The sequence below is a fragment of the Orbicella faveolata genome, unplaced genomic scaffold (genome assembly GCF_042242905.1).
Source record: "Orbicella faveolata isolate gen_17 unplaced genomic scaffold, um_ofav_v1 contig_2, whole genome shotgun sequence".
NCBI classification, from domain to species: Eukaryota; Metazoa; Cnidaria; class Anthozoa; order Scleractinia; family Merulinidae; genus Orbicella; species Orbicella faveolata.
In genome coordinates this window covers 16,416,320-16,441,434 of record NW_028301547.1, presented here as the reverse complement: position 1 = coordinate 16,441,434, position 25,115 = coordinate 16,416,320, and the positions used below count along the sequence as shown (strand labels likewise).

The following is a 25,115-nucleotide window of genomic DNA, read 5'->3' as shown; positions in this document are numbered from 1 at the left end:
GAGTAAGACACTAAACTCTCACAGTGCCTCTCTCCACCCAGGAGTATAAATGGGTACCAGCGAATTGTTGGGGAAACCTAACAAATTGCGGGGGAGTGACCTGCGATGGACAAGCATCCCGTCCAGGGGGAGTAGAAATACTCCTAGCTCAGTTTTCAGTGTTAGTTCAGTTTTATTATCGCGCACTATTGACAGAAAAACAACTTAACGTAAGATGGTTTACAATGATATAGGAAAAATAAATACAGATAGAAATTAACTACAAGAAACAATATTTAATTGTGTACAGTGACCAAAGTAGCCAATGAGCTTTCGAGTTGGTCACTGTCATGTAGATATAAGTTGGCGTTGGCCGCATGCTAAGTTAATTTAAACATTAAACATTAAAGACGCGTCATGCTACAGAAACTGGGATAAGCTCCGGCAGCAGTCGGCTCCAAGGCTTCACACTTTTGGCGCCAAAAATCTCGCTATGAAGGATAATAGTTGTCTTATTTTAAACAAAATCTAGTTGTTCCCCCTCAATTTAACCCATAATTTTCGAGTTAACAATTAGGAGAGGCCAAAGAAACTTTGGGATCGTAGAACAGCTCTAGTGGGTGACTGTATAGTGACCGCCGCTCGCACTGCGGGCACAGCCACCGTATGCAAGGTTGAACATATCAGCCGCTCCTAAAATATCAATTTTAAAAGACTGCGTCCAGCCAGCTTTGATTATGACCATCTTCGCTTACATCGGGTAGAATGCCTGGACATTATTAATTATTCATGACCGGCGAAGCGGCAAATTTGAATGTTTGCGTGTCGTGAAATGCCCTGATTAAGAGAAGAAAGGGTCCAAATTGGCCCAATAGCGTTGATAAAACTTACTGTTCTGGTTTCCAGGAGTTAAAACTTCAACTTTCACGCGCGGCTTTTTGAAGAAGAAGGTTGAATCTTCAATTTAAGCCGTTAAGTAAGTTGATATATGAGGTATAAGGAGTAGCTTTTTGCTCTTGAAAATGGGCAAAAATTGGCCATTTTTTGTATGGGGACCGTTTTCAGAAGCAATTTTCAGAAACAATTATTTTTATTCCTAGCAAAGTTTTAGGGGATTTCAAGGCGAATAAAGTAAGGTAAACATCGCCAATTACTGAAAAACTTCAAAGAGGCCAGCGAGTTATTGTGTGACAACAACAGCGTGAAGACTCGTGTCAATCGGTCAGATTTTTTTGAGAAACTCGGCTTTCAAGACCAGATCTTTAGCAAAGAAACAATTTTTTTTATTCCTTGCAAAGTTTTAGGGGATTTCAAGGCGAATAAAGTAAGGTAAACATCGCTAATTACTGAAAAACTTCAAAGAGGCCAGCGAGTTATTATGTGACAACAACAGCGTGAAGACTGGTGTCATCAGTCAGATATTTTTGAGAAGCTCGGCTTTCAAGACCAGATCTTTAGCAAAGAAACAATTCTTTTTATTCCTTGCAAAGTTTTAGGGGATTTCAAGGCGAATAAAGTAAGGGAAACATCGCCAATTACTGAAAAATTTCGAAGAGGCGAACGAGTTATTGTGTGACAACAATCTTCGAAGTTTTTGTCACAGAATAATTCGCTCGCGTGAAGATAAGAGTGTTATTCCGTGGATAATTATTCTCCGGAACTTCTTCTGTGATATCCTTTACGTAAAGAAATCACACCAAAACCATGCTATACATCTAAAATCTCATTTAGACTATCAGATAGTCTAAATCTGTGCTATTTGGAATGTATGTTTATGTGGTACGAACATGTACGAACGTGTATGTAGGTGGTACGAAAATGGGTGGTACGAAAAGACGTTGGTACGAAAAACCCGGATACATGTAATGGCCTATGGTAAAAATCGGATGCAAATATCCATTACAAGTCCAACGCTTGAAATAGCCAGCTTGAAATACGCGATATCGGAAACAATAGAATAAAGAATAACTTTCGAGGCCTTTGTTTCTTAGCCCCGCCTTGACAAGTTAATGAGCTAAGGCAGTATTCCCTTCGGAGGAAAGCGTACGTGATCTTTGACCAATCAGAGCGTCCCTGTTTACGCTTCGCTGCTAATATTACAGACCTATAATTTTTATTCGACTGCAAGTAAATGTCCCGAGAACAATAGGCATTCTACGCGATGAAATATTCCGTTGATTGAAGACGAACTTTAGAAAAGCTGCAAAAAGGACGACTGTAGGAATGGCGTGATGTCACATCCGCTCCCATCATACACTGGAAGCACAATCTAAGATCACGTGTCCAGAAGACTGATGTCTTCGAAAACATGGCGGGAGTTGTTTACAGGTTCATGCAAGGTAAGGCATTTTGGCGTTTTTGAAGTTTTCTGTTTTTATTTGCTCTTCTGGGGCTTGTTTTTATTTTATCACAAGTAAGATTTACTCCTTCAAATCGAAAGAAACTTGCAGTAGTTAATGCAAGTGGAAGGAAACGCTTTTAGAAGGTGACTTTGAGCACATGGCAATATAAACATTTTTAATAACACTTCGCTCGGGCTTCAATGCAACAGTCAGTACAAAGAGCGGATTTAAACGTTTTCAGTTGAGTGTCGAAAGTAATCAGGCAATTACTTTGGTTTTGCTTTTGGTTTAACTGCGGTTTGAGATTGGACGAGTAGTGTAGTAGGTATAATTAACAATTAGACCCGTAGCCCTTGCGGGCTACGGGTCAATAGCCCATGAGGCGAAGCCGAATGGGCTATTGACCCGTGGCCCTTGAGGGCGAAGGGTCTAATTGTTTTAGTATCACCCAACTAGTGGGACAGAAAAGGTAAATAATTAAGTTAGCAAATGCAAGTTTAAGAAATATTTATTTGGGAATAAAACGAAAGAAAATGTCCTGCTCGATGGCGCCAATTTCGCTACTCGAGGACTATTACTAATAGTCCCCTAGTAGTGTAGCCAATCAAAATGCAGGATTTGCATTAGTCCACTAGTTTGGTGATACTAAACTGCAATAGACCATTTCACAGTTGTCTGCTCAGTGACCCGGCCTTTGGACAGCAGCGAGGCTGGAGTTGACCTTGTTTTGATACAGACCTCACTGCTTTTGTCATGTAAATGCACCTAGTTAGCATCTGCACAACTCGTTTTACACAACAAAAGCAGTGAGGTCTGTATCAAAACAAGGTCAACTCCAGCCTCGCTGCTATCCAAAGGCCAGGTCACTGAGCAGACAACTGCGAAATGGTCTATTGGTTTTGGTTTTTATATGACGCTGACAACTCTCGATCATTTCAATACCGGTTTAGCTACTACATCACAGGTCAGTCTTCATAACGAAAAGTGTCTAAGAGCGAATAGCTGTGCATATTTTTTAAACCAGTTGGAAGTTAAATTGTAGGGCTTTCATTGACATTTTCAGCAACAGAGTGACTGGTTTCCACAGGTGGACAAAACTTTCTGAACTAAACTTCTTTGTAAGAAAACTTTCCCCTAGGTGGTCAAACTAGACAAGCAAAATCATCCTTGCAGTCAGTCAATTTTCCCAGTGCCTGGCCCATAAATGAAACTGCCTGTATTATTGGGTGATTCCAGAAAATATCTGTACCCATACTACAGGCAACATTTTGGAATTCCAATGGAGGGGGGTGGGGTTCTTCGACTGGAATTCTGAAGGTATGGGGAGGTAACGCAGTTTGGAATTCCGAATGCATGGGGGGTTTCAGCTTTGAATTTCCAGAGGGGGAAGATGGTAAAAGTTTCGTTTAAAATCGCTGATCTGTTAACGTTAATGTTTATGGTTTGTAAATGAAGCATGAACCAACCTCGAAAGCAGGATAAAGATCAATCAAGCAGGTGTTAGCGTTCACATGGATGAGTGAACAGATGGGTCGTGCAGTGAGCTCCACATTGAAGAAGCCTTAAAGTTGATGAATAAGTTGATAGATTAATGAAATATAAAGCAAGTGTGTGTTTCTTTCTGATCTAAAATTGTCGATTGCCGATCTTGTTGTGTTTGAAAAATTCACACCAGTCTCTCATTTCCAAATGGAATGCCTGACAGATTTGTAGGCTGCATAGCACATAACTAGTGGTCAGCAGTTACTCAACAAAATTTTCAAGGTGGCGGGTGACGGCACTTTTGTCTTCCACTGATATCAATTTGATCTACTCTTCTGAAAATATGAAGCTAATGAACTGAAAACCAAAAGTTTTATTTGGTGGTAAGCAACTTAAAGATAAAACTTAGAAGGGAAAGCAACACTGTACTTTATTAAACAGTAACAAACTTGACCAGAATTTTCTTGGAGGGAGGTACTTTATTAAAAATTAACAAACTTGAGCAGAATTTTCTTGGAGGGGGAAAAAGCACAAGTTTCCTGTTCATTAGAAGTTGTAGGCAGTCAAACAGGAATTCCAAAGGGTCTGGAAAAAAATCAGAAATTCCAATGGAGAGAAGGGGTTAACAATTTTGGAATTTGGAGGATTTGGAGGGGAGGTAGAACATTTTGGTTTCCTGAAGGCAAGGGGGGGGGGGTTGAAATGTTCATGCCGCCCATGGTAGGGTATGGATATTTTCTGGAATCACCCATTACAAATCCCTGAATGCAGGTCCAGTTTTAGCCCTATATTCTATTAATAATAATAATAATATATTATATGATATGGCTAGCTCCCTGAGCAGGCAAGATTAACCAAATCCTGTGTTAGCTACCCTAACAGGCAAGATGGTGCCATCCTGCCACTCAGGGTTATGTGCTGTGTCCCACAAGAAAAATTTGTGCTTTATCCCATGTACATAGTAATTCCTATGTTGACCAGGCTTCCATGTTCAGTCAAGATGGCTGAATATTGACCTTGTTCTTTTCTCCTGTGTTTATGGACTTTGACTTTGTCCATTAACATGCAAAAACGAACTTGGCCAATATCCAGCCATCTTGACCTCACTCTTGGTCAATAACCCATATGTAACTGGACTGAGTCGAGGCGCACAATTCAGGGTGTAATCTGGTGAGTAATTTCAAGTCAAATAAGCATGAAGAATGAAGCTCTTTGCTAATAACTCCAACAAGGACAAATTTCAAGATTAAAAAAGTCTTTGGAGAATTTCTTTTGAGCAAAAAATTCAGTTGTGTTTTCCGTAAGCTTTTAACACTGTAGGAAACATTACATGTTTAAGAAGAAAGCCATTAAATTGCGTGCCAGTAAGTGATGTGTGAATGGCATGAGTATCCAGCACTCCAAGCTGTGACCATTTTGATGGCCATGGTGGGTGACTAAATTTTTCAAGCAATCACTGCCAAATAACAACATAAATTAAACAAGGAAACATCAAGAAAACGCCATGCAAAGGCTAAATGTCATGTGTGTTCAGTGAGCCAGAAAAAGCATGTTACACTGAGAAAAAAAAATTGTACATTCACACATCTGGAGAAAAAAACTTCTTAGTGCATGAAAGGGTCTAAAAAAAATATGTGCCTGTACCAAATTACCCATGCTCCCTGCAAAAGTCAAATGGTCCACCCCTAACGTAGTTACTTTGAGTCACCCGAGATCATACAGTACATGTACATTGTTTGTTCCCACAGTTTGAAACACATCAAACCGAAAGACAGGACATGACGATATCAACATGAAAACTATGATTGGTAGGTGAGTGATAACAGTAGCTACATGTATTAAAGCAGCCTTTTAAAACTATAACCAGCTTTATCTTCAAAAGAAAGTTAACCACAAAATAATATTACAGTACGTTTTAAATATGTAGAAGGATAACAAAGAGATGACTATTATGATAAACTAAGAGGCCCAGTGGACATGTTAGCATCAACCACTGTTTTGGGGGGACGGAGGATACTCTACAAAGTTCTACACATACATGGGAGGCTCTGCCCCAAGGTCCAAGCCCTTAGTAACCCTTTTGTACCCCTTTCACATTATAACTTTCATAACTGGCCCGTATTATAAATAAATTGTCAAAAAAGGAAGTTTTGCCATTTTCACTAGTGCCTAATAAATAAAATCGTACAGCCATAAGGTGCATCTGTTCAACAAATTTTAATTAGAGGCCCTGTTTAAATGCCTACGTGAAATATTTCCGTACCTGTCCCTCGTATACAAATGTACCTCAGTTTGTGAAATCTCTACCCTTTTATATACCTGAAGCCTAAAAAAGGTGCCCCTTACAGGTAGAGCCTCCCCATGTACTGTAGGAAGTACCCCCCAAAATGGCTTACCCCCTCCTGCATAGGGGGGGGGGGGGAGGCAATGGAGTGAAGACCCTGGAAAATCTGAAAATCTATGCATCTTGATCATGGGGTGCATTTTGACAACCTAAAAGTTAATTTGGTGCAGGCTACTGTACACTTTATTTTAACAGGAGTTTATTGAAAATTCGCTCATTGCAAGATGAGTTTCTGTGGAAGTTCACATAACGGCCATGTAAAATGCTACATAATGCTTTTCGTTCCATCAGTACTTGTTATATTGCAGTATCATGTCTGGCTTGCAATTTGATTGAACTGTAGTAACATGAATTAACTTTAGTTTTATTAATATTATTTCAATAATTTATTATGCAAGTTTAAGGAAAAAATTTTTATTATGAAGATTGTTTTAGTTTTTGTCATGAAAAAGAGCTGCGGATGAATTGGGTGCATTATTGTGAAAGGATTGAAGCAATTTACTGTGATACATGTATCTTTCCTGTCACATACATAAAGTATCACAACAAATCAGGGATCTCGTTTTGTTTCCACTTCAATTTTTTGACATTTTTATGAGTTTTCATTTGTCTTAAATTCGAAGCACTTGTGTTGATGAATTAAGGCCTTTATTGTTAAGATACCTTTCAAACTGTCACTTGAAGTAACATTTCATGATGAAGACTGCTCTCACATTCACCACGTGGATGCTTAGAGAGCTGTATCAATGTGTGGTCATTTAAGCTCACATACTAGCCGATTCAATGTTTTTCCTTGCTTTAAAAACTGGAACAGCACAAAATATTAGTTTACCTGTTTGTCTTCAAAATTTTCAACAGTGCTAATAAAAAACACTTAGTCTTCTGCTCCACGGGGGGGGGAGGGGGTTGTTCTCCCAGAAAAACTTGGTGGGGGTGTGCGGCCTGCTTCCCAAAATCCTCACCCTATTTATGACCAAAATCTGCGATGTTCCCTACCCTATTTATGACCAGACCAAAAATTTGAAACCCTTTTTGTGACCTGACCCTTAAATCAAAACCCTGTTTCAGACCTGCATTATAATTAGTTCCCTAGTTTAGACCAATGTTAAATTACTGTAAACATAATTTGTGAAGGGCTTTTGATGATTTTCTTTTCCTTAATGATGAAAAAGTGGCTTCTTCTTAAAAACCTGAAAGACCAAAACAGCTGAAAAACCATACCCTTTGGGGCCACACATACCTACACTGTGTATAGCTTGTAAAAGGGAGCACTCCCCCCCCCCCCCACCCAGGGTCTCTTGCCTCTGCTTCATTGTACATGTAGAAAATGTTCACATGCCAACAAAGCTGATACATGTACATGTACGTAATGCCCGCCCAAAATATCGCTCTTGCTTGCAAGTCCAAAAGGTCCATGTATAGGTAATAGCTGCACTGTTTAGATTTTCACAATTTTATTTATTTCCTCGGAAAGATCAGATCATTACATTGGAGAAACAAAAGTGCGTATTAATAAATTTTGCGACAAAAAGTACCTGGGCAAATGCTTGAAGTAGCCAGTGACTTGCGCAGGGCGCTGGCTTACATGTATTTGGAAAACCCTGACTTAGTGAATTCAATGCTGGGGACTAACCCTGCTACAGACTAGCATCCCATCTAGGGGGTGGAGGGAGAGGAGAAATACTTTTAATCACTTTATACTTCCAAAAGCTGGGATGTTTTGGATTGTTGGGCCTGACACAGATTCTACCCTTCCTTCTTTTGTCAAACCTCTTAATTTTAATTGTGAAATTTGTAAAATTGAAGAGATTTAGCCTGTCATAAAGGTTAAAACATTTCCTGTTTCTTTACTACATATAGATACAAAACATAGAAGCAGCAATGAAAGTACAATGTATGTGCCAAGACTTGAGTGGAAAAAGAATTACATTGAGGCATTGGATTCCATATAGAGTGAGTCACAATTTGTTTTAACAAATTGTGACTCAAACACAATTAAAATTGTGTTTGGTTTCATGTACATGTACTAGACATGACAGTGCACAATGCAGGCGGAAATTGTTAAACAAACAGAGATGTTACTGTCTCACTGCTTAACTTTTTAAGAAACTGTTGTTACATGTGTGTGGCCATACACCTTAGCCCTTCAGGAGAAGAGTGTACAAAAATTCTGTAGAACTGCAATGCCTCAGGGGAACAGTTGACAAGTATTCTTTTATAAGAGGATCGGGGAGGGACACGGTAATCTAATGTTAAGCACATTGGACTGCAGATCAAGAAATCTACATTTGAGTCAATAGTTAGGATCTCTGTGTTGTGTTCTAACTTAAGACACTTAACTCTCACACTACCTCTCTCCACCTAGGTGTACATACAGGTTTCAAGTAAATTTGTTAACCTGGCGACAGACTTACATCCCATCCCATTCCATCATTGTCAAACCCTCCTCCTGTAAGGTTGAAACTCTTAAAATATCTAATGATTTTTTTTTTTACATCACGTAGTACTGTGAAATAGGCAGACAAGCATCCCATGAATCCACAGGGGGAGTAGAACTTCTCAATATCAATTATTAGAAAACAGCCCTAACAAAATATGTGCACTGAGTGGTTAAAAATCATGTTTCTTTAGCTCAATAGAGACACAGAACTAGCACAAGCTGTCAACGTAATGATGGCACAAACAAAGAGAATTTACATTTTGATAATCAAAGTTAACAAGTTGTTTTCCCTTTTATCGTCGCGGTGTTTTCTAAAAGAAATAGAAAACATGTTCTCTGTGTTTCTATCGAGTTATAGAAACACTTGTGAAAGTTTGGGAGAACTCGAAATAGCTGTGGAAACACTTGCCTGCGGCTCGTGTTCCCACAGCATTTCTCGTTCTCCCAAACTTCCACTTCTGTTTCTATGACTCGATAGAAACACAGTACATGTTTTCTATTTCTTTTAAGAACATTTAAAAAATGTGACAGACTGTGGTGATTTAGATCACTTGGCCTGATGCAGACTTTACCTTAACCTTCATACATGTACATGTACTGTAGTCCAAACTCACCTTAGTGGGGTTAAACCTTAAAAAATCTGACGACTTATTTGTAATTGTGTAGGTTGTAAAACTTAAGAGATGAAGGGTGTAATAATAGCTTGACACAGTTCCCATTTCTTACTAGATGCAAACCAGAAAGCTGTGCTGTGTGCTCAGACTTGTGTGGAGAAAGATTCATATTGAAGCAATAGATACCATATCAGGTGAGTCTTTGTGTCTTTTTGTGTGTGTGTCTGATGATTTAAATAAGTTTTTCTTTTATTTTACTGTAATCTTAATCTTGCATTGTGAAGTGCTTTAGAATAGTTTATAATTTTAGCGCTTCATAAATCTAATATTATTGTTATTATTATTTTGAAAAAGTACTCAATAAAGTTTGTATTATTATTATTATTGTTGTTATTATTATTATTATTATTATTATTATTATTATTATTTTACCTGTGCTGGGAATATTGACACAGATTATGCAGACAGAAAATTAAAACAAAAAGAGTTGTTTCACAGTTTAGTTACTGCACTGCATTGTGTTCTTGGACATGACCTGTTACTGTCACAGTGCCTCCCCCCACCCAGATATACAAATAGATACTGGGTGATAGTCATACTGAGCTACCCTACAAGAGACTGGCATCCCATTTAAGAGGGGGGGGGGTAGGGGAGGGGTAAAAAGATGTCTTATCACAAGGTTGAAACGTGGCAGTAACCAGATCGCCAATGACGACCACATCATGCATGTTGTTGCTTCTATGACAGTTTTGGAACATTAATTTGTTAATGGCAAAATATGGAAAATTCTTTCTGGTTGTGAGCCACTGCCAACAAAAAACCAAGAAGTAAGGAAAATGTTCAGGAAGCCAAAAGAAATTATGATTCATACATGTAACAACGAAAGATCCCAAACAGTTCAAACCAGCTGGACAAAAGGGAGGTCCAAGAAGACGCCATGTTTTGTTCCATTTGTGGACATAATTGAGATAGACCTAACTCTACATATATACATGTCTGTCCAAGTCGTGGGGTAAATTTGAAAAAAAATCAGATAAGTGGAATCCCAATTTTTCTAATACTCAATTTTTGGAACCTCTTGATTCTTGAAAGCAAAAGTCGTTTCCCCCATACAATGTGACACTAAGTTCAAACCCCCAATTTCTTGAACAAACCAATTTTTCAAACCAATTCTTTTTTTCCCTTGAAGTTTAAAAAATCAGGATTCCACCGTATAGTACTGAGTAATCAATTTCTGGGAGTTGGGCAAAAATTTTTCAGTTCTCTCTTTTTTGAAAATACAACTACAGAAATTCCAGGATCACTTTATTTGGTCCTGAGTGACTTAGAAATCAAGAACACTAACCCAGCTGGCCACCAGCCAGCTTTTAGTCTTGTTATCAATAATTGATGCTACAGAAACCAAATAAGCCGTCACTGTAGTGGTTTAGATCAGTTGGCCTGAAGGGACTTAACTTGACCTTCATCGTCAAAACTCCACCTAGTAGGGTTGAAACTTTAAAAATTCTGGTGACTTATTTTTAGTTGTATAGTTTACTATTTAATTTAAGAGATCAAGGAATTCCATAAAGGTTAACACATTTGCAGTTTCTTACTAGATACAAAACAGAGAAGCAAGGAAAAGAGCTATGAGCTACTCAAGAGGAGAAAAAATTGAATGGAGACACTGGATCCCAATAGTAGGTCAGTCACAATTTTATTTATGTTTGGTATCATGTACTACATGTAGGAATGATTATTGTGCAGAAAGTTAAAACGAACAAAGATTTTATTGGCTCACTACTGTTCAGTTACATGTGTTTCAACAAACTGTTGTTAGGTGGCGAGGGTTGGGGGTACAAAAATTCATCCAGATTACAATACCTGGGTTACTATTGCTGAGGAGTATTGTTTTGTGGAAGGAGGGACAGAGTGGGCTAATGGTCAGCGCATGGGACCTCACCTAGCTAGGTGTACAAAATAATGGGTACTGGATTAATTTAATACTGGCTGCTAACCCTGAGACAGACTACCATCCCACCCAGGCAGAGTAGAAAAATGCCTTATCATTAAATGCAACAGAGACCTGGATATGCTGTACATGTGTATCACTTGACCTGATGCAGACTTGGCTTTGCCTTCATCTTTGAAACTTGCCCATGTAGGGTTGAAATGGAATAAAACTGATGGTTTCTTTTAAGTTGTGTTAACTGTAGTTTTTGAAATTAAGGGATGAAGGATGTCATAAAGGTTAAAACATTTACTGGTTCTTACTAGGTACAAAACAGAAAAAAAAAACAATAAAAGCTGTACTGACACTCGAGAGGAAAAAGAATCAAATTGAGACTATTAGGTAAGTCACAATTTTCTGTTAAAAGGAATGGTTTTTAACCACTTTGTGGTGCAATACAGGGAATAATCGTACACAATGCAGGGAAAGAATTTATACGAGTAGAGATGTTACTGTTTCTCAGTTCAGATTTTTCAAGAAACCCTTGTTATGTGGCTAACTGGATACCCAGCCCTTCAGGGTAACTGTAAACTGCCGCTTATAAGCCACCCTCCCTCCCCCCCCCCCCCCCCCCCTGAGCCATCCTTATTTTTGTTGATTCATGGCCAGAATAGTCATCCTGCAGGGTCAGTGAAAATTGCTTTACAGTCAGTGAAAAGTCAGGGATTTTTTTTTGTTGCGGTGGGTGGCAACCCTGAGCCCACCTCAGTCTAGCTTTCCTTGTTTTGAATTCGTTTTATTATGATGTTTTAAAGCTTAAATGTAATTACCAGTAAATGAAAAACCCGTTTCGATCAACATGTCCAGCTATACATGTAGCTCGTTCTGAAACGGTTTTTTTCTTTATTCTGGTTATAAGCCCCCTCGGATATAGACCCTCTGTTTATAAGCCCAACTAAGAGCCTTTATGAAGTCGTGTAAGCCCAGGGCTTATAAGCAGCAGTTGTTTACTGTACATGTATGTTATACAAACATTTAAGAATACAATTGCCGAGGTATTGTTGTTGGTGAATATTCAAATTGTGAGACGAGCGGCTTAATTGGAACAACGACTAACTGTTTTCCAGTTCATGTATCAATGCTTCCGTAGTCATTTAAGCCTCATGAGTGATCATCTTAAAATTTCTCCTGACAGTCTCAAACATAACCATAAAGAAACAGTAAAGAGGATTTAAAGACTAAATCTCAAAAAGGAATTGTCTAGATAACTCAAAACCTGTAAGGAGAATTTGTCTCTTGACTAAGGACTTTGAATAAGGACTAAGCAATTGATATATCACCAAATTCTCAGAACAAAGCCTGAAAGAAAATTTACAGCAAATGGCACCAGACAGCCTGAAAATTTAGCCGAAGTTCTTGTTGAAAAGATCGTGTACTTTATCGTGTGAAGATTGCCAAAATAAAGAAGGTATCAAATTTCATTTTACTATAGACAGCACACGAAAATACTGCATAGATTTTATGTGAATGGACAGACATAGGGATCATATCCATAGATCTTGAAGCTAGAACCACCTTGTGGAGCATAATAACAGTGCCACATGAGAGTACTACATGTGTCCTGAAAGTTCACGTGAAATAACGTTCTTGGTTACACAGAGGTCAGTCTCATCTGATCAAATGCTAAAACTTTAACAGTGGGAGAGAAATGCTTCATGACTGCTTTCAAATCACGGAGTTATTTATTTATTTATTTTTGGCCATGACAATTTTCAGATTTTCGCCGTTGTGTGAATTTCCCCCTGGGATTTCAGATACCATTGGGAAATGTTCTTGAAATAGCTGTCAAAGTGAATACTATTTCAGTCGTAGTTTCATAAAAGCCGTCTCGTCAAAACTAGCTGTAGCTGTCGAATTGTCAGATCAAAGGTGACCAAGAGAAAACCATAATTACCTGGAAATTACAGTAAAATCTATTGTAATTTACTTATTGTCTTATAATCTTGGAAGACGATTTTTGCATGACTTGTATTGCATTTGAAGTACAGTTTGAATTTCAAAGCAGCTTGTTATTCACTTATGACTTGTAAATATTTCAATTTTTGTTTGCATTTGGTCATAAACGTCCGACAAATTACATTACTTTTATTTTAATATTGTAGAAATGTGGAGCTACCCGAGATCTTTTCATCAGTCAAAAATTTCACGAGTTATTTTAAATTCGCGTTAACAACGCATAAATTCTTCCTCGAGGAGAAAATGAAGATATTGCCCGTTTTGTCACGAACATTTTTGCTGTGAAATTTTTAGTGAGCTATTTTGCCTGCGAGCTTTTCGCCTACAAACTCTGCAAATAAGGGTTAATTTTTGAGTGCTATATTTTAGCCTGAGCTATTTATTTCGTGTTGTTCTTAATATCGTTATATAAACCCCGTGTACTTCTATGATGATGATATAACCAAACGATAAGTGCATTCCCGATGAGAGAATTGCCTTGTAAACTTTAGTCCAGTATACACTATGTATATTTTGTTCTTTGAGTTTCAGTATACCCATTGTTAATTGGAAGTACTCTTGATCTTTGTTTTCAGGCTGCCATCTTTAGTGAACATGCAGCGATATTAACATGGAGAAGGAAGCAAAGGAAAGCAAAGAACTTCGTTTAGATCGTTCTTCAGTGGATCACGTTTTACGAGTAAGGTAGATTTACAAGACAAAGTTTATGTCGATTAAGTTTTTTTTTTGCGAAAGATTGTTAGGGCGGAGATCGTATCAGTGATTTCACAACACAAAACTTAAGAGTCGAAAGACGACATTGGAATTACTGTCAAATTGTCTCGTATTTTTCTAGTTTTCGAGGAAGCCGTGAATTGTATTTCAAGTTTGTAGCTTGAAAATTAAGGTAGAATATTAATATTACCTAGATTTGTCTCGTTATTAAACTCGTTGAAATTACTCTCTAATTGTCTAGTGTCTATTTCACAAATTTATTAAATCTTTCTAGTTTTCGAGGACGCGTTGAATTGATGGAAAGGTTGCGCTTTTAAAAGAGCCAAGAAAAAAATCGTAAACGAAACTAAGTCTTAGTGGAAAAATTGTCCCTAGAAAAAAAAGTCTGCAATTTTAAATGGTGTCTGGTTTTGAGTCAAACACGTACTGAGTCTTTTGGCGTAAAAAATCTTGCACTATGTAGGATTTTTTCCATCAAAAGTCACAGTATATGCTTGATTTCTGGCTAGACTCTGTTCAGAAACGCAGAATTTTTTTTCTTTTTGGCAACCCTACATAGTCAAAAAGTAGTAAAAGAGATAGCCTACATTTTGACTAGTTACCAGGCCCTTTTGAAAGCGCACTGTTAATTTTTTTATTTTTTATTGTTTGTAATGAATTTTAATTGGATTGTTAACAAGCCAATAAAAGTTATATTGAAGACGCGTGTGTAATTGACTTCTATTTGCTGTAGTATTTTTTATTGTCTTAAATATTTGTTAACAATGCTAAAATGTACACTATAAAAACCACCGCTTGTTGTTTTCATTTTATTTTATTGTTTTGCAATAACTAATTAATTAATTAAAAATCAGTGAAATTAAATCAAAACGTGTGAAGAAAAAAGTTTGCGTTTAAAAACTAAGACTTTTGGCGGGAAAATTGGAAAAATTTGCACAGCGTTTCCCCTTACAACTTTTTTTGAGAAAAATTTAAAGAGGTTACCCTTCAGAAGTTTTGGATTGCAAAAAAATTCTCAAAGACAACAGTTCACAGAAAATCCCGTCAAAAACTACGGCACCACCTCGCATTGAAAAAGCAGTTTTGATATTTCAAGATAGTTTATTTTCCATCTCGAATTAAATTTTTGCCAAACAGTGTTAAATTTCATTTTTCAACGAACTTCGCGATGGATTTTGTGCGAGGTGATGCAAGAATTCCTCAAGACATGAAAAAGATGAAATGACAAATGGATCAAACTGGCGACAAAATGGAATTTAATGCCGAAAATCGCAGTGACCGTGAAATACCGTTTCAACTAACCGAGTTTAATTTTATTTGCAATTGAATTTGATCTGCAACTGTTAGTAGCTTGTCATTTCATATCTTTCTCTGTCAGATGATAATAAAGACGGTACACTTCGGATCAGTTGCACAGGAGCAAGAACACTCTTATCAATCAAAATCCAATCATTGTACCCCCGCAGAATTGCCCAATTTCGATGGGTTATGACCCATTTAAGTTTCGAAACAAGGTAATGTTCTCTTTTGATGCGACCGTTCGCTCCGTTCTCTTTTCCCGTGCAACAACTGAAGTGTAAACACCACAAAATATCTGGTAGTACAAAGATGTTTATTCCTAAATTAGCGTAAAATTTCTTCGGCCGGTTCATTATCTTTTGTGAACTCGTAAAGTGAAAACAATGTCGGAATAATCCACCGTGAAAATATAAAATCCTTGTTGAAAAGTTTTCGAAAATATTCTAATCTGTTTTGAACGAAGCTCATCAAAGAAAAATGCTTATGTACTTCTTTTGAACGTCCAGAAATTCAAACGTTAGAAATGAAAGAAAACAAGCATGTTTTGCAAAGACGCCACGAGAACATTGTATGACAAGGGACGTTTTTAATATTAATTCATATGCAAATATTGTCATCCTTGTTAACAAATTTGTTGCTGGTCTTTCTAGTTTTGGTTATGATTGTTACAAAATTGTTGGCAGCCTTCACAGTCTTGAAAAACAATCAGTGATAAAGCTAATTTTTAATGTTTATTGTATAGTAGTTGCTTGCGAAAGGTTCTCCTTTTGGAGGTCATTACTAGACAGTTGTTGAAAAACAAGATGACAGAATCGAATTTGATTTGCAAATGCTTAAAGAATTTACAGCAACAGGTTTTACATTTTCAGTTGTTCTCCACAATCCCGAAGTCGTTCGTACTTCAAAGCTGAAAATATCAACTCTCCTTAACGATTGCCTTACTTGGTCTTAACTGTGATTCTGAGAATTTGGTAGCACATCAAGACAATATCTCCTAGTCGATAATTTTGTTGATCACTCGCTTTAGTTCTCTGCTTTTTTCCCTCTTTACGGCACCTACAAACCAGATATTGATCTTAGCAGCCTGAACGTTCAATATCTAGAGGTTAAACAAACGTTGAGCTGTCGTTAAGGTGGCACTTTCAAAAACTGAGAGTTGTTTACTTTGTCCAATAACCTGAAGATATTTTCAATTTATTTTAAAGAACTTGTGGTACAACGATATGCAAGGAAAGCTTTATTTTACAGCGAAAGATATCTCGATAACCACATGATTCTGAAAGCAGTTTATAATCTCCGAGTAATTTCCCTTTAGCTGTCCCAATCTGTATTCCCAAAACTTTCGTTTCCGTTAGGAAATCTTCGGAAGTCTTCGGAAATCTTCGAGTACTCTCCGGAATTCTATCATCGGCGATCTTCGGAATACCTCGGATGGCTGTCGGCAGCCCTATAGTATTTTCGTATTTCTTTAGAAGTCTGTTGTAATTTGCAATCGACGTTTTTGGCCAGAGTCAAATATAGAATATAGAATATAGTGCCACCGTAAAAACTCAACGTTGTTTATCCACTTAAAAGTATTTCCTTAAATCATGATGACCAAAGTGGTGACTTCCAGTATCGAAATCTCAGATTAATCACGGCCGAAGGTTAGCTATTGAAAATATATATCATAATCAGCCGTTCAACACAAATAAATACCATGACTTTTTCTGCTAGAAAAAAGATATCAAGAACTAATCCTTACAACGCTTCAAATATAGTGCCACCATTTTAATCGAAAGTTATGAAATTAGAATTCTTATCTGGTCGTCATCTTCAATGTTGAATAACCATTAACTCCTCGGGAATTTCGATCTCTTCTTTCGTTAGTCGGGTCATACCAATAACTTCCCCATCTTCGCCATTAGGCCATTTCCTCTTCTAAAAAAAGAAGACAGAAAAGAGAAACATAAGCTTTTCCTCGGGACAAATGTTTACACTATTACCTACCACGGCAAGCAGCAGCTGCACCGGCTGCACCGACAGCACGTGGTAACGGTTTTCGACTTTCCGGGAGCAACACGCAACGAGGAAAACAGGAAATATCAAACAAATTCAGCGCAAGTATCTTACAAACTCTCGCAAAAATTATTTCGTAACCTTTCACTAAAACGTTTCATCTCAGTGATTGCAAAACTACGACTACGACCTATGTGCCGGATTGCGAGCAAAGGGTGGAACTTAACTTTGGCCAGGTAGAAATTGTTCCATTCGGTGAGGAGCAAGAAGATTAAAACGTACACTCACCATTAATATTTTAATACGTCTGTCTCGTCCTGCTTTATCTTCTTCGAAGGAAGAACATGGCCAGATCCGACATCACCAGGAGCACATAAATCCACGTCTTCACACTATGACAAAGTATTTGGTTTGATGCAAATTCCACAAGTAGTCATGAATATTGATTACAAACTAGAACCAATCGCTGTCAAAAACGCCGCTGCATATTTTCATGACTTTGATTTTAATTCCATACGCAAAACTATTGTATCACTTCAAAAATATCCATTTCACTCCAAATCTTTGCATTTTAAGTCTTTATTAAGACAGCAATACGTGAGATTAAAAACTTTTGTAAAGACCGACTCACGCGGCCGTCATATTAATTTCGATCAGTCTTTTCTGATAATCTTATTGATCGATTTTTGCAGGTTTTTAAATATCCCCGTGTTAAGACCTGATAATCAAAGCTTATAATTACGGGTACAAGCTAGAAACAAGTAAAAAAGAAAAGAACTACTTTAATTAAACCGTTTTTAAAATTTGATATTTCAAATTGCATGACTTTATTACTTTTAAATGTTGCCATTTAATGAAGGGCATTAAAAGAAAATGGAGCGGGTTGTTTCCGTTGGAAATCATGGACTCCCCTGTGAGTTCCCACCATTTTTCTCCTTGCATTCGCAACCCAGTGAGCTTTTAATCCTCATCCTACCAAGTGGGGTTCAATGAGACCTCAGGGGCCCGTTTCTCGAAAGCCCCAGAAACTTTTCGGGCCCGTAAAGCCATTTTTAGTTCATCTGTATCTACAAACGGAGAAGTGCATACGCCTGAAACTTCTTGTATGAAGGGAACCTCTGTTCATATTAAGAATACGTGAATAAAACAGCTCTGTAATCGTACGGTTCGAGATTTTGCTATGGCTTTCCGGGCCCGGAAAGTTTCCGGTGCTTTCGAGAAACGGGACCCAGGTGATAATCAACGTTCGGCATAGCTCACACGGCTGTCCTGTTCGCGCGATCTCTCATGGTTTCCCGGTGGGTTCCCTCCGACGTTAGCCTTGCACTTTGAGTTTCAAAAGCATTTAGGGTCTGTTTACAAGTAGGGAGGGTTACCCTGGCAAGCGGGTTAACCCAGCTGGAGGGCAAAAGATAGCCAGGGTTTACAAGCAAAATTTCACAGGTAGGGTAACCCTACAACTCGGGACAACGTAATGCGCGGTTACACTCAAAGGGTCTGGAAACAAGTAGAAAGCTAACTCCCGGTAGGCGGGTTAATCCTACCTGGAGTGTTTACAAGGGAAAAAGTTAACCCGCCAGCCAGGGTCCTTGTAAACACGACGAAGAAAAAAAGACGAAATGTGTGAATGTTAGGGTAACCCGCTTGCTAGGGTAACCCTTTCTCCTTGTAAACAGGCCCTTAATACTTTGCGACATCCCTAGGGATCTTTTTCACATCTCGTGTTTTTTCCATACTATTCTCTTGTAATTCCCGCGCATCCCGCCAAATGTACGTGTTCCGTTCTACATAGCGCTGAGCTTTCCCCTTGGCGTTTTTGCCACTCGGGCTGTTTTTGCTTGCTCATCACACCGTGCGTTCCATCGTGTATACTAAAGGGTTTTCATCTAAATCGTCGAAGTACTTAACCAAAGACCTAGCTGAATGGTTTACAAAGCTTCGGTACCGCCGTAGCAAGCACCGTAAGATCAGCCTGGAGGGTGTGGAGGCACAGGCTCTCCCCACGCCCTGCGCACCTTCAAGCAAATTCACACGCTGTTTACCCCTGCGCCGACCCCTGCGCCCGCATGGAAGAGTCCGAATAGCCTGTCCACAGGCCCTCTATTTTGTCTTGTATTCGCAAGCTAAACAAAATGTTAAACCGGCGCGTGGGACATGAACGAACCAAAACACAAATGGGTGGGGCTGAGGAAAGACATTTTTTGTGCCCGCTTCGCGGTCGCTCTTGCGGTCCAAGCGCGCATCGCTTCCGCGTTCGAAGAAAAATAACTCGTAGCAAAAAAAAATCAACGTGTGTGGACTAACTAGGGTCAGAACAAAAAACAAAGAATAAACAGCAGTGTATTTTTTGAAGTGCACTTTTAATCATCAACTAGAAACCTTCAATCCAGTCTTAGCCCCCGTTGTCACACAACTATACGCGCTTGTGTGAAAGAGGACCTCAAAATTGCTGTCTTTTTTAGCGTCCATTGTGTCGCTGCGCGTTTCTATTGAACGCGCTAAAATGACTGAACAAGAAGACCAACAAGTACAAGTCAGTATAATTTGTACTAGTTTTATTCCATTGCAAGAAGTTTTCGCAATTGTTATCATTCATATTTATTTATTTATTATTTATTTAAGTATCATAAATTATGAATTGGGTTCCCCGATCCACGATCCACGATCTTCCAGGAAACCCATCGATTTAAAACTGTCAACTTTAGAGAGTCAGAAGCAATCGTCAAGGATAAGTTAGTCTGTGTTTTAAGGGAGTATAATTTTCCCGATTTTCAAATGCTATGTATTGGTGTAATTTGGCTCGTGTGCTGCTGCTACAAAGCAAGACCATCATTTCAGATGAGCCCACTGCACACGCTGATCCAGAAACAGAACAAACAATCTGGAACGTAGTGCGTGACAAACTAAAGTACTCCACAGTTATCACTATAGCTCATCGTTTGAAGACCATCAAAGACTGTGACTTGATTTTGGTTTTAAAAGATGGCAAGGTTCACGAGTGAATAGGCAGGATGGTGTCTTCAGTGAAACTTGACGCTTTGCTGCGTGTACCCAGACAGTCGTTATACTGAGAAGCAATAGCAATATTGCAATTGAGCTAAATCTTCTGCATTTGAAGCTGTACGAAATTAAATCGAATTGGTGTGCTTAAGCTATTCTGCTTTTGATTGCATTTCTTGGAATCGATTGATAGCTTATTACTCGTTTGCAAGTCTTAAGGGTGTGAAATGAGTCAAGGTCTTATATCAAACTATAAACGTTTCAGTCTATTTTCCTTAACCTTTGTCGTTGTTATTTGCGTTTCTCAAGCAAGCGAGACATTTTGAATTTCATAGTCATGGCGATGCGTGACATAGACCTACGAACGCGGTTGTCGAAATCATATACTTATCTCGTGATTTTTAGCCCATTTAGAAGTTGAAGTATTAGGAAAAGTGCTTATGTAAATGCTTGTTTGTTCAGCACAGATAATCAGTCGCCTAGATAGCCAAAGTAAGTTCCAGATGTTAACAATATTTTCCGGCCGCAAATTTGTAGGCGTACCGCGGTTCCATACTGGTCTCTGTAAATTTGTGCAAAATATTTCGACGAATATCTGAGCTTGGGAAAACGCACAGACTTAAAAATTCGAGGAGTGTCATCTTTATTAAATCTCCTATAACATCACAATTTCTTGATTTTATCCACTAAATGGTTTTCGAATAAATTTTTTAATTGCGTCAGGATTGCGTGACAGTGCAAGCCAAGAATTGTTTTGCTGGGCTCAACATACATTAGTTTCTTTCAGCTTAAATGTACAATAATTCGCTACATGAGTTTCACTCTTGTTAAGACACATAACTCTGTTACAAGCAAATAACGAGAGAATATCGTTTAGTTCGAGATTTTATCTTTATTTATACTTTACGAAGTTTCTCAGAGCATTTTACTTAGGTGTACTCGAACAGATGAATTCGTAAACAAATTCTCTAACCTTTCTGTATGGTTGGCCATCCGTTTCAAAATTACGACAGGGTATACGCGGGTTTTTCTGCCGCGTATACTTGTTTACATACGTTACGTATGGGCTTTAAGCTCATGTATACGACCATTTAGATCGCTTATATACGCATTTTTAAAGGCCACAGATTTGCGTAAATTCAAGCGCGGGGACATGTGAAGTAAATGCCCAAATATATGCGTTCTACAAGGACCCATATATAGATCGTTTTCACTGTCACGCAATAGAAAAATAAATCGAAAACCATCCAGTGGAAAAAGCTCTGAAATTATGATGTTATAGAAGATAACTAAATAAGCCACTTCTCCAAGTTTTAGGCCTGTGCGTTTCCCCAAACTTCAGATATTCGTCGAAATGTTTCGCCGATATTTACATAGCCCAGTATGAAAACGCCATGTTGGTGTACCTCCGTGGTACACCAATATGGCGGCCGGGAAATAGAGTAAATATCTGGAACTTACTTTGGCTATCTAGGCGACTGATTATCAGTACTGATCAAACAAGCATTTACATAAGCACTTTTCCTAATGCTTTAACATCTAAAAAGGCTCAAAATCACGGGATAAGTATATATTTTTCGACAAACTCGATTATAGCCTTGTGTCACGCACCTCCATAACCCTGAAATTCACAATGCTCTCGATTCCAAACTAAGCACGCTATTGATTTGTAAAATTGTAAACAGATATAAATATACCGCCTCTTGTGCCTGATGAGGAGAAAAACGTTGATGGCTCTTTCGTTTTGATTTTAGAAAGTGATGACGTCACGTGAAAACGATCTATACGCGTGCTAAAATGCGCGTATATGCGGGTCTCGGAAATTACGTTGTATATTCTAGCACGAAATGTGCCTTTTTAGGAGAACGGACCTTCGTGTATGATAGCAATGAAAATTACTTTAACTAAAAATCGGCAATATGGCGGCAGTGGTGAAATGCCTTGTCGTAGTCTATCTGCTATTTAATGTTTGTCACTGCAGCTCCCCCAGTGACTGAACTTCTAGAAACAGTTAAGCGTCTTTTGAATGACTTTTCAAGATTTTATCCTCACGCTAATCATAACATGGCAGAGAACTTGATCGTTCGTCGTGAAATTACTGTGGATTCTGTTCACCGTTTAGGACAGAGGTGTCCAAGCGAATGCTGAGAGAATTCTGCCTCTTGAATTGCTGGTGAGACAAATTCAATACTTACTACATAGATGGGAAATGTTTGCAGTTCAGTTTTGAACTTGAGTAATCGCAAAATACATATATCGTAAGCAGTGGAAGACATTTTTATAGAGAAAAATTTATATTTGTGTTAACTTTTAATCCTGAGTTAGCGTTAACCGGCTTTCGAACAACCCGCGAAATAAGACTGACGTGGGTTTTCCAATTCTGGTATCAGTATCATGCTGGGTCATTTGTGAAGTAGAAATATCTATGTTCAACATCAGCGTGTAAAGGAAAGGACGGTTTTTTCGAACTGACCCAGCAGGGTCTGATTTGAGGTGGTTCAATACCATCACAAGGCGTGTTGACAGCGTCAGGGGACCTAATTCTCTCTGGCACATTGATGGACTACACTGCCTTATCAGTTAGAGGTTTGTAATACACGGTGGTTTTGATAGGGCTTTAGACTTAAAGTTGTGCAACAAACAATTCTGTTGCGACTGGGCTCACTCTCTTCCTAGCTGCTGTGTAAAGTTATGGGTTGTCCTCTAGAGTGTGTTCAGATGAAGGGATGAAAATTTAGAGGTAGGAAGAGCTATGCTATGGCACAGGGGATTTAATAGGGGAAGCAAAATTGCTGGGTTGTCTGTACACAACCAGTGAATTGAGCGTCTCTGGAGAGAAGTCTTTGTTGAAGTCGGTCAGTTCTGCTACACTCTGTTCTACCAGATGGAAGAAAATGGCATCCTGGAATCGACCAGCACAATCGATATGTTCTGTTTGTATTACACATTTCTTTCCAGAATTAACAACCAGTTAAACGCACAACCAATATGGGTGAACGCAGTGAGTTTACAAGATATATGTAATACTGGAAATACTATAGCTAGCTGCCAGGGACACATTTGATGATAACACCCAACCAGATGAATTATCTGGTGAAGACCCAATAGGACTTACACTAAATTCACATTCTGTTTCCTTAAACTCCCCTTGAGGTATTGATATATCATAGGCCGGCTGGACGACCCACTCTTCCATTAGAAGCCGATACAGTTGGCAAAGCCCTAATGGGAGTACACTGAGGTGCATGGAACTGCTCTTAATGCAAACATTTCCCATCTAAGTAGTAAATGTTGCATTTGTCTCACCAGCGATTCTAGCGGCCGTATTCTCTCAGCATTCGCCTTGGTACCTCTGTCCAATGAGTCAACTAAAGGATTAGCCTGCGTAGCTTGCAATTTAGCTATTTTTTAAGCAATTTGAGCGCGAGCGCACAAAGTGACAAAGCCGCGAAAACGAGCAGGAATCCCCCAGGCTCCTCGTGGCTACGCCGCATTTGGCGCTCGTTATCGCGGCTTCGCCGCTTTCTTAGCGTTCAAATTGCCTAAAAACCGCCAAGCTACGCAGGCCACTAAACGATGTACAGAGTAATCCACAGCAACTTCACGACGATTAGTGTTAGGATAAAATCTTGAACAGTCATTCAAAACACGCATAACTGCTTTTAGAGGTTCATTCACTGGAGAGTTGCAGTAACAAACATTTAATAGCAGATAGACCAAGACAAGGCACTTTACCACTGCCGCCATATTGACGATTTCTAGTTAAAGTAATTTTCATTGCTATCATACACGAACAGCCATTCTCTTAAAAGGCACATTTCGTGCTGGCATATAAAACGTAATTTCCGAGACCCGTATATACGCGCATTTTAGCACGCGTATATATGGGTCCTTGTAGGACGCGTATATTTGGGCATTTATTTCGCATATCCCCGCGCTTGAATTTACGCAGATATGTGGCCATTTAAAAATGCGTATATACGCGATCTAAATGGTCATATATATGAGCTCAAAGCCCATACGTAACGTATGTAAACAAGTATACGCGGCAGAAAAACCCACGTATACTCTGTCGTAATTTTGAAACGAATGGCCAACCATATTTCTGCTCTTGTTGCTGATACTTTCTTTAGCTCGTGCTGGGATTCTGCTTGGTTCACGATCACGTCTAAAAATACGAAGACGCTTCTGAAGATGCTTTTTATCAAGTTGAAGAGTTGATAGCTTCGGTTGATGGCTCCTTTGGTATAACATGATTCATGATTCACTCAAAATGTTCGCTCGTAAATTGATCTCTCGTACGGCTTGCAGCGACCCGTTCCGAAAACGCTTAACGTCCTTTAGTGTTGGTCTACCTTGAACGGTGTGTTCGTTTATGTTTGATTTCATCGCCCTAGAAATCATGGAATCCGTGCTAACTTTTCTCGACGACAACCCCTGTAAATTCCATGTGCTGTAAGCATGCACAGGTGGCGCATTCGCTTTAGAGACGAGACGGCGATTTGTGACTGAACGTGGCAAAGAAAAAAAACGGAGCCGAAATTTAAACCCAGGCCTTACTGCCTGGGTAACAACTCGATTTGTAGTTGTCTGATAAACAATGAACCAACGTGCTTAAAATTCACTGTCCAGTTTCGAAATGTTCATCATTTGTTAAGAGCAGATTACTTCAATGTTGACTGATCGAAAGCAACATCGCAATTGTGTTTGTCTGTCAGCGAAAGTGTCAAACGACATGACTCACGGAAAACTGACGCCCGGGGAAAGTACAATAACGAAAACAACGCGGGGACAGGGGAGAGGAATCCGACACGGAACGCTGGAGATGCGCTGACTGGAAGTGCATGATGAAATGCACAGAGTTGTGGGTTGGCCCAGGGTTCGGTTTCAGCAAAGTGTTCGGGGTCAGCCAAGATTGAATGTTGGCCAGACGAGGAACAAAGGAGCAAAAAGAATT

General features: G+C 38.8%; 1 long non-coding RNA gene across 10 annotated transcripts; it reads left to right on the top strand.

Moving 5' to 3' along the window:
• Positions 1–2,224: 2,224 nt before the first annotated feature.
• On the top strand, positions 2,225–14,563 carry LOC110049592 (uncharacterized). Of its 10 annotated transcripts, none has more exons than XR_016207298.1 (7): positions 2,225–2,318; positions 5,552–5,611; positions 8,008–8,100; positions 9,317–9,395; positions 10,800–10,884; positions 11,458–11,533; positions 13,723–14,563. It is a non-coding gene; the product is annotated as an uncharacterized LOC110049592 (long non-coding RNA). The 10 variants fall into 10 exon arrangements; XR_016207300.1 differs by having other exon boundaries at positions 5,552–5,615; positions 10,811–10,884; XR_016207297.1 differs by having other exon boundaries at positions 5,552–5,615.
• The last annotated feature ends 10,552 nt before the right edge of the window (positions 14,564–25,115 follow it).